The sequence below is a fragment of the Lepisosteus platostomus genome, chromosome 10 (genome assembly GCF_059453375.1).
Source record: "Lepisosteus platostomus isolate fLepPlt1 chromosome 10, fLepPlt1.hap1, whole genome shotgun sequence".
NCBI classification, from domain to species: Eukaryota; Metazoa; Chordata; class Actinopteri; order Semionotiformes; family Lepisosteidae; genus Lepisosteus; species Lepisosteus platostomus.
In genome coordinates, this window is record NC_142620.1 from 5,048,577 (window position 1) to 5,060,661 (window position 12,085).

At 39.5% G+C, this 12,085-nt stretch overlaps 1 protein-coding gene across 4 annotated transcripts in view; it reads right to left on the reverse strand.

The window, feature by feature from the left end:
- npas3 (neuronal PAS domain protein 3) overlaps window positions 1-12,085 on the reverse strand; it is a 279,243-nt gene that overhangs the window by 212,730 nt on the left and 54,428 nt on the right. The window lies entirely within an intron of this gene.

Here is a 12,085-nt window from a genome sequence, read left to right on the forward strand (position 1 = left end):
GCTATAGGAGAGAAGACGACTAAACCCCTCCCACCCCCCTCTCCCCGATTAGAAAAAAAATCAATGAAACAATAAAAAAAAAATCAGTGATATTGTCTGACGTTTTCACACTCTAGTATTTTTATTTAACACAATAAATAACTGATACATCTTCTGGACACTGTATTAAGACCACCGCCAGCAGACCTCTGTTTCCATGTGAATCTTTGCTTGCCTCTTGACTGCGATATGAACCATGTGGTGTAAGTTTTAAGGCTAACTTTAAAAGATTTTGTCAGACAGAATCTTATAAGGCTCTTCACTGACTGATCTAACAAATATACTTTAAATTCCGATATGTCACATCCCCTTCAGTGTTCTGCAACTAGGTTGAAGATGGCAGGCAAGCTCTATCTATTACATTTTGCGGCTGAAATTGACTTTAACTCTGTAGTGAATTATTGAAATTTTACTGACCCTCAAAAAGGGGCTGTCAGAACTGATACCATATTCAATTTTTCAAATGCAAAGCTTTTCTTATATATGAGAGTATCGGTGCAATTGAATCATAAAACCAGGCTGCGCGGGAAAAAAAAATGAAACCGCTACACAATCCTTCTACACCAGAAAAGAAGACAGAGGCATGTTGTGAAAAAACATTAACATTCTCCCACTACAGGTTCCATAAAACTCAATGCATGTAACACCACCCACGCAAACAAAGCCATTATAGTAATTTCCAGTGGTGGCTTTCCAATAATTTGATTCATAGATTTAACTACCTGTGTTCATTAAGTCAGATATTCATGCACGTTATTATTATTCCATTTGCCTTTTTGTGTAACATGCCGCGTTTTCAAAGGATTTACAGTAAGTTATGACTCATGTAAAAGAGTCTTGCAAACTGCCGATTCATTTAACAGCATTTTCCAGATTTTCTTCACAATTTTCCATAAGATTAGTTTATGATGTTCACGCTCAGCACTGCCTTCTCTCTGGTCACTGTTGGTCTCTTTTTGACCTCAACCCTCGACTTGGCCAGCAGATGTTTTCCCTGGTTCAGAAACAAAATCACAAAGTTGACAGTCTTCCCAGGGAGTAACATGTACCTGCTAATTGAACCAATTTTAGAGGTCTACGTCATTTTGATCCTCAGAACTGTTCAAATTCATCAGGAGCTGCAAATCCCACTTTTAACTATGATTCACAAGTTTATGATTATTGGTGTACTGTATATTACAGATGTAATTTTGTTAATAAGGTAGATTTGCTAAAAAAAATATTAAAAGACCTCATGGTACACTACAAATGTTTAATTGTTCACTTGCAAAATGTCCCTCTGGCTCTTAGGTGGTCAAGCTAGAATGGGGAAAAATCTTTAATGAAAGGAAGATAGCCATCCTTTACAGACAAGGACTCCACTGCCACTGATCTAAACTGACATGGTGATCATGGTTATTATGTCTATAAGATTCACATTATCTGAAATAACAGATGATTGAAAAGTACTCAGAAGTAAACTTTATTATTATTTCAATAATAAGACCTATATTTGCTGCACTGTATAAAATCTGTCACTTTAAAGAATGCGTACTGCAGAGTGCTCAAATATTCAGTGACAAGGTGGGTCCTGCACTTATGAAGTAAATCCTGTTCTTCTTTCACTGTACTACAGTATGAGTTACAGAGGATCCATACAATACAGACTCCTTAAGCACAGCAGTGAGCACCATGATCAAGAATATCTAATACCTGGACAACAATAGGTATTTTCGGAATTCATGAATATTTATTATTTCTAATAAACAGTACACCTGAAATCATTATATACGAAGCATGATTTATGTATGAATCAAATTACATGATTAAATTAGAGTGCTATATACAACTAACTCCCAAGATTGATGGCTTACAGTTTTAACCTTCTGCAAAGCAACATGTCATACACCACAATTTATTTGAACCAGGTGTTCGTAATGTCAGCAACTGCAATTTTCTTCCCTTCTTTTTTCCCCCACTTCGATGGTAGCTGTATAAACACGCTGTCCAACACAGGACCCACAATGCTGTGCATTCGGCTCTGTTACAATGCAGTGAAGGTAAATTATAGCCAGGAACTGAAGATTTATCTCATTTATCAAAGAAGACTGTGTTCCTCACTATGCCAAGCATTCTTTTAAATTACACACTTTTTCACACGTGGGGGAAAAAAAACTCATCCTGTCTGCCTTGTGCATTACATAAACTGCTCCAATGCTTCCTTGAGACAATTTCCTAGGAATCAGCCGCATGATTGAAAATGTGTCACAGTTGCATCTGCAGCATGATAAGCCTCCTATCACACGCCTGTGACCTTGCTGTTTTTTTCTTCTTTTACATGATCAAAGTTCTGTAAGGCCGCACTGCCAAGTTTAAGGTTTCTGGTGGTAACAGCTAACCTTACCGAATGCCTGTCAAATCTCAAAGTTTTTAGTTTGTCTGTTTTTCTTATGAAGTGTTATTCTTTTCCCCATCATCCAAGATTGGATTGGGAGAATGGCCCAAAATCGCTTGCTTTTGTGTAGCATTTGAAAGAGGTAGCCCTCCACTCCCACTCACAAATCACGTAACGGTTTGGCCAAAAAACACTTCACAAAGGCAGTCTTTTCTAAACAGCTGTAAAGCTATCAATCATGGTGTTGAACTCTTGAACACTAAGTACCAGGAGACTTTCACAGTCTTCCAATGTTTCCCATTTAGAACAATCATGATAAATATTTTACATGACCATCTTTCTTCTCCCTTCAAGAAGGTGTCTGTGAAGAGGTCTGAAGGCAAAGGTTCCTGCTGAGGGCAAACCTCATCCAATACAGGAATCAGTGCTTGGTTCCTCAGCAAGACATCTTACTGATAATATGAGAATACTGCCTCACACTCTTTTCTGCCTGCTGCAGAGGACAGACTGATCCTATAGTTTAATATCCTTTAAAAGGAGCAAACAGATGACCTAAAACTAAAAACTTCTGTAAACAAGGCAGGTGAGCTAGGAATTTTAACTCGCATTGGAAAAGATTAGCATCAGCATTAGCTGTATTCCAGTGGCTCTTTCAGCAGCAAAAGGAATTCAGTGAAGTTGCACAGCAATTAAAACAAATGCAAGCCACTGATTCATAGCTGTAAGTGGCTGATTAATCAGAGACCCATCACTGTGTGGGAGCCTCTTACCACAAAACCACAGCAGCCACAAGAAACAGAAGTTGACATGTTTATTGTAACTTTATACTGACTTCAGGGGGAAGCTGGCTGCTGATTTAAAGGTGCTTTTATCGATGTCAACTAGAGTGCTGGAGGTGAATGACATTTACAGGTAAATTCACAGCAAGTCCATTTAGATAACACACAGTGCCACCACCTACATTTTTACTGGTGAAATGGCCACATCTCTAAAAACCTAAAAACCCTTTGTGTGATAGATATATCTCATTTTGCCACTCACAGGTGTCTGTGTGGGTTATTATTCCATTCTTGGTTTAGACACCTTCACAGTTGCAGAAACAACTGTCAGGAGCTCTCCAAAATGAATTTTAAGGGATGTGCTGTTAAGCATGATGGACCGACTGCAGATCACTCAATTTTATTATGCATAGCTTTTCACTGTCTCCAGTTAAAGTAGTGGTGCTGTATACAGAGGACTAGGATTATATTATTGTCATGTTTGTGTCAATTTTATTTCAATTTTAGACACGGGCAGGACCAACACTTGTTTTGGCTTTTTTTTTTTGGAAAGTATTCTTCCATGTGAAAGTGTGCCTATTCTTTCTGGGTGGAAATATCAATACTTTTGGAAAAAAAAAGCCAGAGAACTGGGAGTTATAAAACAGCACAATGTTGTGACAAAAGAAAAACTAAGGTCAGCTGCTTCAATTTGTGAGAGAAGTGGAAAGATCACAGTGCTACCAGGACCACGAGGAGAGAAGCTTCTGAGAGGGTACAATCACCTGGCAGGTGATTTCTCCACCCACCTTGGCAGACTGGCACAACGCCATTACACCTGCTTTTCCCTTTTCATCCACTGGTGAGTCTCCTTACTCTTGTCCCCACTGAATCCCTCAAAGTAAAGGATTTATGTAATGCGCTGAAGTTCCCTCAGCTCCCTATAATTTGAGCATTTTCTTCTACAAAGGACTACACCAGGCGCGCTCATCTCATCAGGCAGAGTTATAAGGATTAGCTCTGAATAAGACACCATGGAATGTCAGGCCTATCAGTTACTGAACATGCATCAGACAAACTTTGTCTTTGCAGGAACCTCTGCTCTGCATTTGTCATCCACCTGAATAATTAACAAGTACATGCTGCCTGCCAGCAGCTTAGGGAATTCATTTTCATCAATTACATGCACCTCACGTACACAAAAAAACACAGACCACACACAGCTCTCTACAGGAATCTCGTTTACTAGTCTTTGCATAAAATTCTTTTTTTTGTCCTTTTTTTTTAAAGAAAAAAAAAATCAGATTGTTCTGATGTGGCTGTCCCGCTTGCTAAACTTTTATCTGCACTGTATCTCTGTGCATTTCATTACTACTAAACAAGGGAAGCTATCTCATATCGACATAGTGTTTCTTCAGCTTCTGTGATTGTTAATGATGCTTGACACGATATCATGGATTATAATGAGTGTGGGTAAGCGGTGCAGAGTGTGTTCTTCATATAACATGACATTCATGAATTCTTTTAGATCAATACGAGGTTATCTCGGATTTAAAAGCCTAGAAAATAGAAGTTGCTCTCCTTTTTTCAAAACTGGTCCCCGCTACTTCAGAAATTTCAAATTTCAATACCAGGCCTATTAGCCCTAACAAATGCAAACACATCGCAGGTAGAATAATGAAATCGGAAGTGTCCTCAGTACGGGTCAGGTACAGATTTTTTTATTTCGAGAAACCTGTGATTAAAATTAAAGACCATATAAAGGGGAGAATATTGTTTGCTGCTGTCAAGTCACCATCAGAAATAAAGGCAGGCGGAGGAGGAGGGAAAGAACACACTACAGGAGGTCAAAAAGACTCCAGGAGGAGTCTAGTTCGTATGCAAAAAGGGCAATGGTTTAACACCTGGCAATGGTTTTTGGCACTTGTGCAGAAGTACAGCAGTGCCATAAAGATGTGTCATGGCTATACTGTGATTTCAAGCCCTCAGCCAAGTGTCAACCTCATTTAAACTTTATGAGCTCATTGTGGGTCTTCGCTTTGGTATCTCCCACTGCTGCGTCTTTGCCTGCTTTGCTTCGTTTGCATTATTAGAGATCTCCCCACCCCCCTAGTCCTGGGACAGGGGTGTCTGTGTTACCGTGCCAGAAGACTGCACACAATTCATTTTTATGAAGACAGAATTTTAATTTTTCATAAAAATCAAGTTACCAGAGACTCAGCTGGTGGCACCTGAAATCAGAAACCTGTCACGATACAAATGGGGATAAAATATTAATGACGGAGCCTGCTCCACATCACACCCTGCTGCTGTGCCACACAGCATGGTTACTGAAGAGGGGTGACCTGGATTGGCTCTTCAGGAACAGCCCAGCCAGATGAAAACCTCAAAGAATTCCTCAATGTACAACATGCCCTGCCAACCGCGTGGTGGAAAAGAAATGATATCCATTATATCTACTAGGTGGTTAGGAATAAAAAAAGAAGAGCAACTCAGAAGAGGACAACTCAGGGAAGAAGGTGTTCTTTTGAACCTCAGATGTACAATGTTTCCAGCATTTGTAATGGAAAAGGACAGGTGGACAAATGTGAAATTCCTAACTGGGATATACTGCACGGGGCACCCAATTAAGGTGCAGTGAGTAAACAATGTGTTCCCTCAACCCCCCCACCCCAGTTTCAGAGAGTAACACCTTCTATACACACCCAACCGGTCAGAACCAAACAAATACAGGAACTCACAATTTAAACTGCAGGCCGGTTACAGCTGTGAAGGCATTAAACCATATGCCACAGGGAGAGTTGGCTGACATAATATCATTCTCTGTGTTCCAATCACATGTAACAGCTGAAGAACTAGCTTCTAGTTTCTGAGTCCAATCCCCAGTCTTCAGGGCTACAAAAGTATGTTCCTGTACAACAGAAGAGTATGCACACAGCTAAGTCAGGATCCAGTGAGAGCTTATTACAGTTGTTTGCCAGATACTCTTTTAGCAATAGCTGAAGCCTACTGAAAACAGAGTCCCCCAAGATCACACTAGCAGCACCAGAGTAAAATCTCTTTATTTTTGAGCCCTACTGTACATGACATGGAGAACATCAGTCCCTCATTGAGTATATAATTACTAATATAAGGTATTTTTAACTCTGGAAATTGGCTTCATTTAAAGTAGGTGATATGATTCTTTCATTTCAGAATAAAAATTCAGATTGAGTTCAGTATGTATTAAAAAAGATGAGGAGGATCTGAAAGCAAAGATAACAGAAGAGCATTTTAAAAAGTTTTTTTTCTTATTACTGAAATTGCTGAATTATGTTGCACTGATTCATTTATGTCCCTGCCTGTCACAGTGACCTTCAGTACTCTTTTCTTTTTAATCACCGGTCTATTTACTCAGTTTAAATAAAAGCCTTAATTTGAAGCCATTTTTTTAAAATATCATAAAAAATAAAAAAAAAAGGTCTAGAGATGAGCAAAGATAATTTTCCCGCATGCTTCGGTAAAAGACAATGAAATCTATCAGTACATATTAAACTAGTAGATAATCCAAATTTTCTTCTACATGGAGAAAAAAATACTGGTTTCTGTAATTGCAGAAATAGGTTCTCGCTGTGATTGCTTCAAGTGGACAGTCATCTGACAGTATTGAATATATTCCCAGACTTGCCTTTAGATTTCAAGCCAAACAAGACACCAAAATTACCTTTAAAGCACTGCAATTTTGAATCTTGCACTTAAAAGGAAAGCATGCTTTAATGATACTGAAGGTTCTACTGGAAAAAATACATTTTTGACTGTGTTTCCAGTTCCAATTTTATACATCTTTTGGTAATTTTGTGATCTGCTGCTACAACCATCAATTAGGCTTTTGACTGTATGAAATTGTGCTTTGTTTTCACTTCCCCGTATTATGGACAATATTCCCTGTCATATTTCATTTACTGCAGGATGTTGCCTGAGAGAGTAAATGAGAAACCAAAGTCTCCGCTGCTTGTCAATCAGCCTGTACTGAGGCACAGCAGAGCTGTATCAGTCTAACTGGCAAGGCACAAGAGGCTGTGACTTGTTTTGGTACAAGACTATCATTACAAAACGTGTCTCAATCTGTTTTGTGTTTTCCTCTGTTGTACTTTCTGCCTGGCTGATTCACAATACACAAAAAAAAAGAATTAGAGCCCATTATAAAAAATTAAAAAGTAATTGATATACTGGACACCAGCCAACTAGTTTATGCTTTTATCATTACAATATTACATTATTCCTATGCTAAAATATTTGTGGGGAGATGACCCAAGGATTTTGTATCCAAGAATCATTTAGCCTAAAACCATTGCAAAAAACATCCATCAAAATAAGTAGTTCTAATCTTTAGAAAACAAAACATCTGGACATCTCTTTTAATGTAATTTATTATACAGTACATATATATTTATGCACTTATTCATGCATTTGTTCTTATAATTCCTGGAGAATAAGTTTCATTATTATTTTGTTCTGAAACATGTAGTGTCAGCCTCTCCTATAAGGAACTCTGTTCTATAAGACATCTGTACCTCCTAATGATTATTTTTTTCCCTAGTCCATGGATAATTCAGAATGTTTCTGGGAATCATAGATACTCTAGTTCTATTTTTTAGCCACTGTCTATTGAAAGGGCTTTGATCATACATCAGCAACACAACAGAAAATGAAGTGAAGCCATCTTTAAGTGCCTAACAACATCTTCAAATATAGCACTAAATCCTGACATTTTAACCTGAGTTAAAAGACTTTATATAGTGTTATAGTACTGGGGTAATTTAGAAACCTATGTAGGGTTTCAGAAAGAGTATATGAAAATCTAAAAAAGTCGAGAGATTGCTCTTTAAATCCTTTAAGCAAGTTAAATATGTAACAGTAATAATAATAATAATAATAATTGCTTACACTTATATAGCGCTTTTCTGGACACTCCACTCAAAGCGCTTTACAGGTAATGGGGACTCCCCTCCACCACCACCAATGTGCAGCATCCACCTGGATGATGCGACGGCAGCCATAGTGCGCCAGAACGCTCACCACACATCAGCTATCAGTGGGGAGGAGAGCAGAGTAATGTAGCCAATTCATAGAGGGGGATTATTAGGAGGCCATGATTAGTAAGGGCCAATTGGAAATTTGGCCAGGACACCGGGGTTACACCCCTACTCTTTTCGAGAAGCGCCCTGGGATTTTTAATGACCACAGAGAGTCAGGACCTCGGTTTTACTTCTCATCCGAAGGACGGCGCCTGTTTACAGTATAGTGTCCCCGTCACTATACTGGGGCATTAGGACCCACATGGACCGCAGGGTGAGCGCCCCCCGCTGGCCCCACTAACACCTCTTCCAGCAGCAACCTTAGTTTTTCCCAGGAGGTCTCCCATCCAGGTACTGACCAGGCTCACACCTGCTTAGCTTCAGTGGGATGCCAGTTGTGAGTTGCAGGGTGATATGGCTGCTGGATAATAGACAGCAGACAACAGTATAATAGACAGCAGAAAAACATTTGAAAAAAGATGCTCTAAAGAGAATACATACATTAACAATGCACAATTTTGTACAAGAAAAACTCAAGCTGCATGCTGCACACTTCTAATGGCAATAATCATTTTCCTCCAGTTTTGAAAGAGGTTCAACAAATTTAATATCAGTCACTTAATACACTCTGATTATGCAGGAATTAATAGCAAGGATCTGTGTACAATGAAAGTGCTGACAGCAAATAATCTAAATTTTACATGTAATTGCAAACTTTTTGATAGTACTGTATCTGGCTCAGCAGAATACAAGTAGCCTAGAGGTCCAGAACAAGTCTCCCTGCTCATTTTGTTGACAACCTTTTAATAAAACATGCTAACACATATTCATCAGAGACCGACAATTTCCCTGTATTTTGTGTTGCTGGTAGCTCTTGTTCTAAAAATATGCACTGTTAGAGCCATCTTTACAACACGCTATCCAATCACTACTTGATTATAGCCCATGGATACAAACAGCATTAAAAAGATTTCTGTAAGAAATTACAGGAGACTCTGGGGCTTCACTGTAATAATGATGGGGAAGGCATAACTAAAACATACCTAATTCAAAGCAAGCTGTTTTAATGACTGTTGCTGTTTCTTGTATCTCTATCAATAGATATGCATGTCCTTCACATTTTCATTTACTTAGCACACAGAAAAAAAACACTGTTCTGTCAATTTCCTGTGTGTTATATTAGCTTACAGCCCACCCGATTAGATCTCTTTATGACATTTAAAAGCACAACAAACGCAGTCACTGCGCAGTCCTTACAAGCCCCCGAGGGAAGAAGCAGCTCCTCGCACTCCTGCAGATGAAAGAATCTAAACTTTTGACACCAGCTGCGACTTAAGTGCCTGCCTTCACAAATCCTGAACAGGAAGAGTTCAACGGGAGAGCTCAACCACACCTTTCCACAGGTTCAAGACGAGCACAAAAGCATTTCAGTCTTTTGCTTTTTTTTTCCCCCCAGTACCAAAGAATAAACATTATCCAAACACTACTGCGCATAACAAAACAATCCTGCTGCTTGTCTGTTTATGATAACTGACAGGCAGGAAAGCACAAACAGAAAGAAAAAGCTACAGTCATGTAGCTGTAGAGGATATATCAAACTTAAGACACAAAGTATCCAAAGTTGCTGTTTAGAATACATTAGTGCACTGAATATTAAATTTCAATTTGAAAACACCTCTATGACAGCTCACCTCCGGTTTGCCAAATATGCATCACTAATGCAACCTTTAGGACTTACACTACATTTCCATTAATATGACGTTTTATCCAAAATGACTTAACATTTGCACCCATTCACAGAAGTGGCATTTGGCTGGGATTTGAACCCACAACCTTCCTATTAAGAGTCTAGAACCTTAACCACAGCTCCACACCACTGCTGTCCCCAACTTGATTCCTCAGGACAGCTGGAGGTCCACCAACACAAACTGGCATTCGTGACTCTTGGCCCGCCAGACGTACAAGATTATACAATTCCTGTGGAAATCTTCCCTTATGATAGCATGGCCCAACTTGCTCTCAGGGGAGCAAAAACACAAAGAGGGAGTAAGTTTGTTTTCCTCTCCCCCCCAAAAAAATGTTTTAACCCGCCACTAGATGATATTCCTGCAGGGTTTTTTGTATAAAGCAAACTGAGCAACATGCAGTGATCACATTGCAAGTAAAGATCACAGTAAAAGGTCATACACATTATACGTATGCATGATACAAGAAGAATGTCAGGGATTTTCTAAAATCCTTACGGAAATACAGGAAAGCCCTGGTTAAATATATATATTGTTTTTACTGTAGGCCTATATAATAATAATAATAATAATAATAATAATAATATCACTTTATTAACCCTTTACAATTTCTTGCATTAGGAATTATCTTTTCGCATACCCCAGCTTGCTCTTCATGCCTAGGGTCAGAGCGCAGGGTCAGCCATTGTACAGCGCCCCTGGAGCAGTTGGGGTTAAGGGCCTTGCTCAGGGGCCCAACGGAGTAGGATTCCCCTGCCAGCTGTGGGATTTGAACCGGCAACCTTCTGGCCACAGGCGCAGATCCTGAGCCACAGAGCCACCGCTCTGCCCATATACTGTATGTTGTACACATACACACATTCATGGAGTGTACCAGTGATGTAATGACTGTTAACCTTTTATATGAGGTAAAATAGCATTTTTCTCTTCAAAAATAATGGCATTACAATAGTTCTTTCAGTATGTAAGATACAGACAGGACTTCATGAACAGATCCTGAAGGAACCTGTAGACAATACAACGTGGTAAATGTGTAATGAGTAGGGAAACCCTCATATTCAGATGTGTAGAAATGAAATAACATAACCTTTATAATGTCCTTACTTTACATCTGAAAGGAATGATTATTTACAGTACCAGAGATCTGACCACAACTTTAAAACGGGATTCAAACGGGAGAGAAGACAACACTAAAATTCACCAAAGTCTCTGACTCAAAAATGATTTTCATTCAATCATTATTGAAACAAAAACAAAATCCGATGTATTTATTTGGCAATGAAAAATAAATCTGTCGGTCAACTAAATCAGGTAGGACAGGTGTCTGATCCATTCTGTGTGCAAATAGGAAGAGTGGGTGATTTTTATTTCCTTAATGAAATGTGTGAAACCTTTTAACATCCCTCTGCCTGGCAACAGCTTTCAGAAGACTGGACAGCACTCAAATGCGTATTAGATTTTGGCAATAAAAAAACATATGAGGACAACAAAATTGTTTGGCTACAATAAATTAATTTGTCTGGAGAGGCTGCCAAACACCATGCAGCTCCTGCTTCCGATTTTAATACTTCATCCAGGGTTAACTGTCAGACCTCTGGGCTTCGGTTTTGGTATCCACTTGGCAGTCACAGTAGCCACCCTTTCAACATGGCTGCCAGACACGCTGACGTGCTGGGGGGACTGGAGGGGGGGGGCCGAACGCTGCGTTCTCCTTTCACCGTAAACTGCTGGTCAGACCATGTGAGGAGACTGCCGCTGCCCGAGCTGCCTGCCAGAGACTGACAGCAGGACCAGAGAGACTGCAGAGGGCTTAGCCGTGCACAAGATCCAAACAGCAGACAATGCAGCACTGCAGTGTCCTTACCTCACAGGCCACCTCTACAGTGTGAGCCCAAGGACTGTGTCAAGTTAAGGAGGGCTAAAACATACGGTCATTTGAATACACTACTGTGGTAGCATTGGACATTTACTGAAGACCAGACAAATCGTCGCTTTTTGCGACTGGGGTGTAATTTCTGATCAGATCCAAGATCCTCGATGATTGAATACGATTTTTTTTTAGACTGCAATTTAGAATATATTGGTGTTGGCTGACCAGTAGGAAGCTCTCAT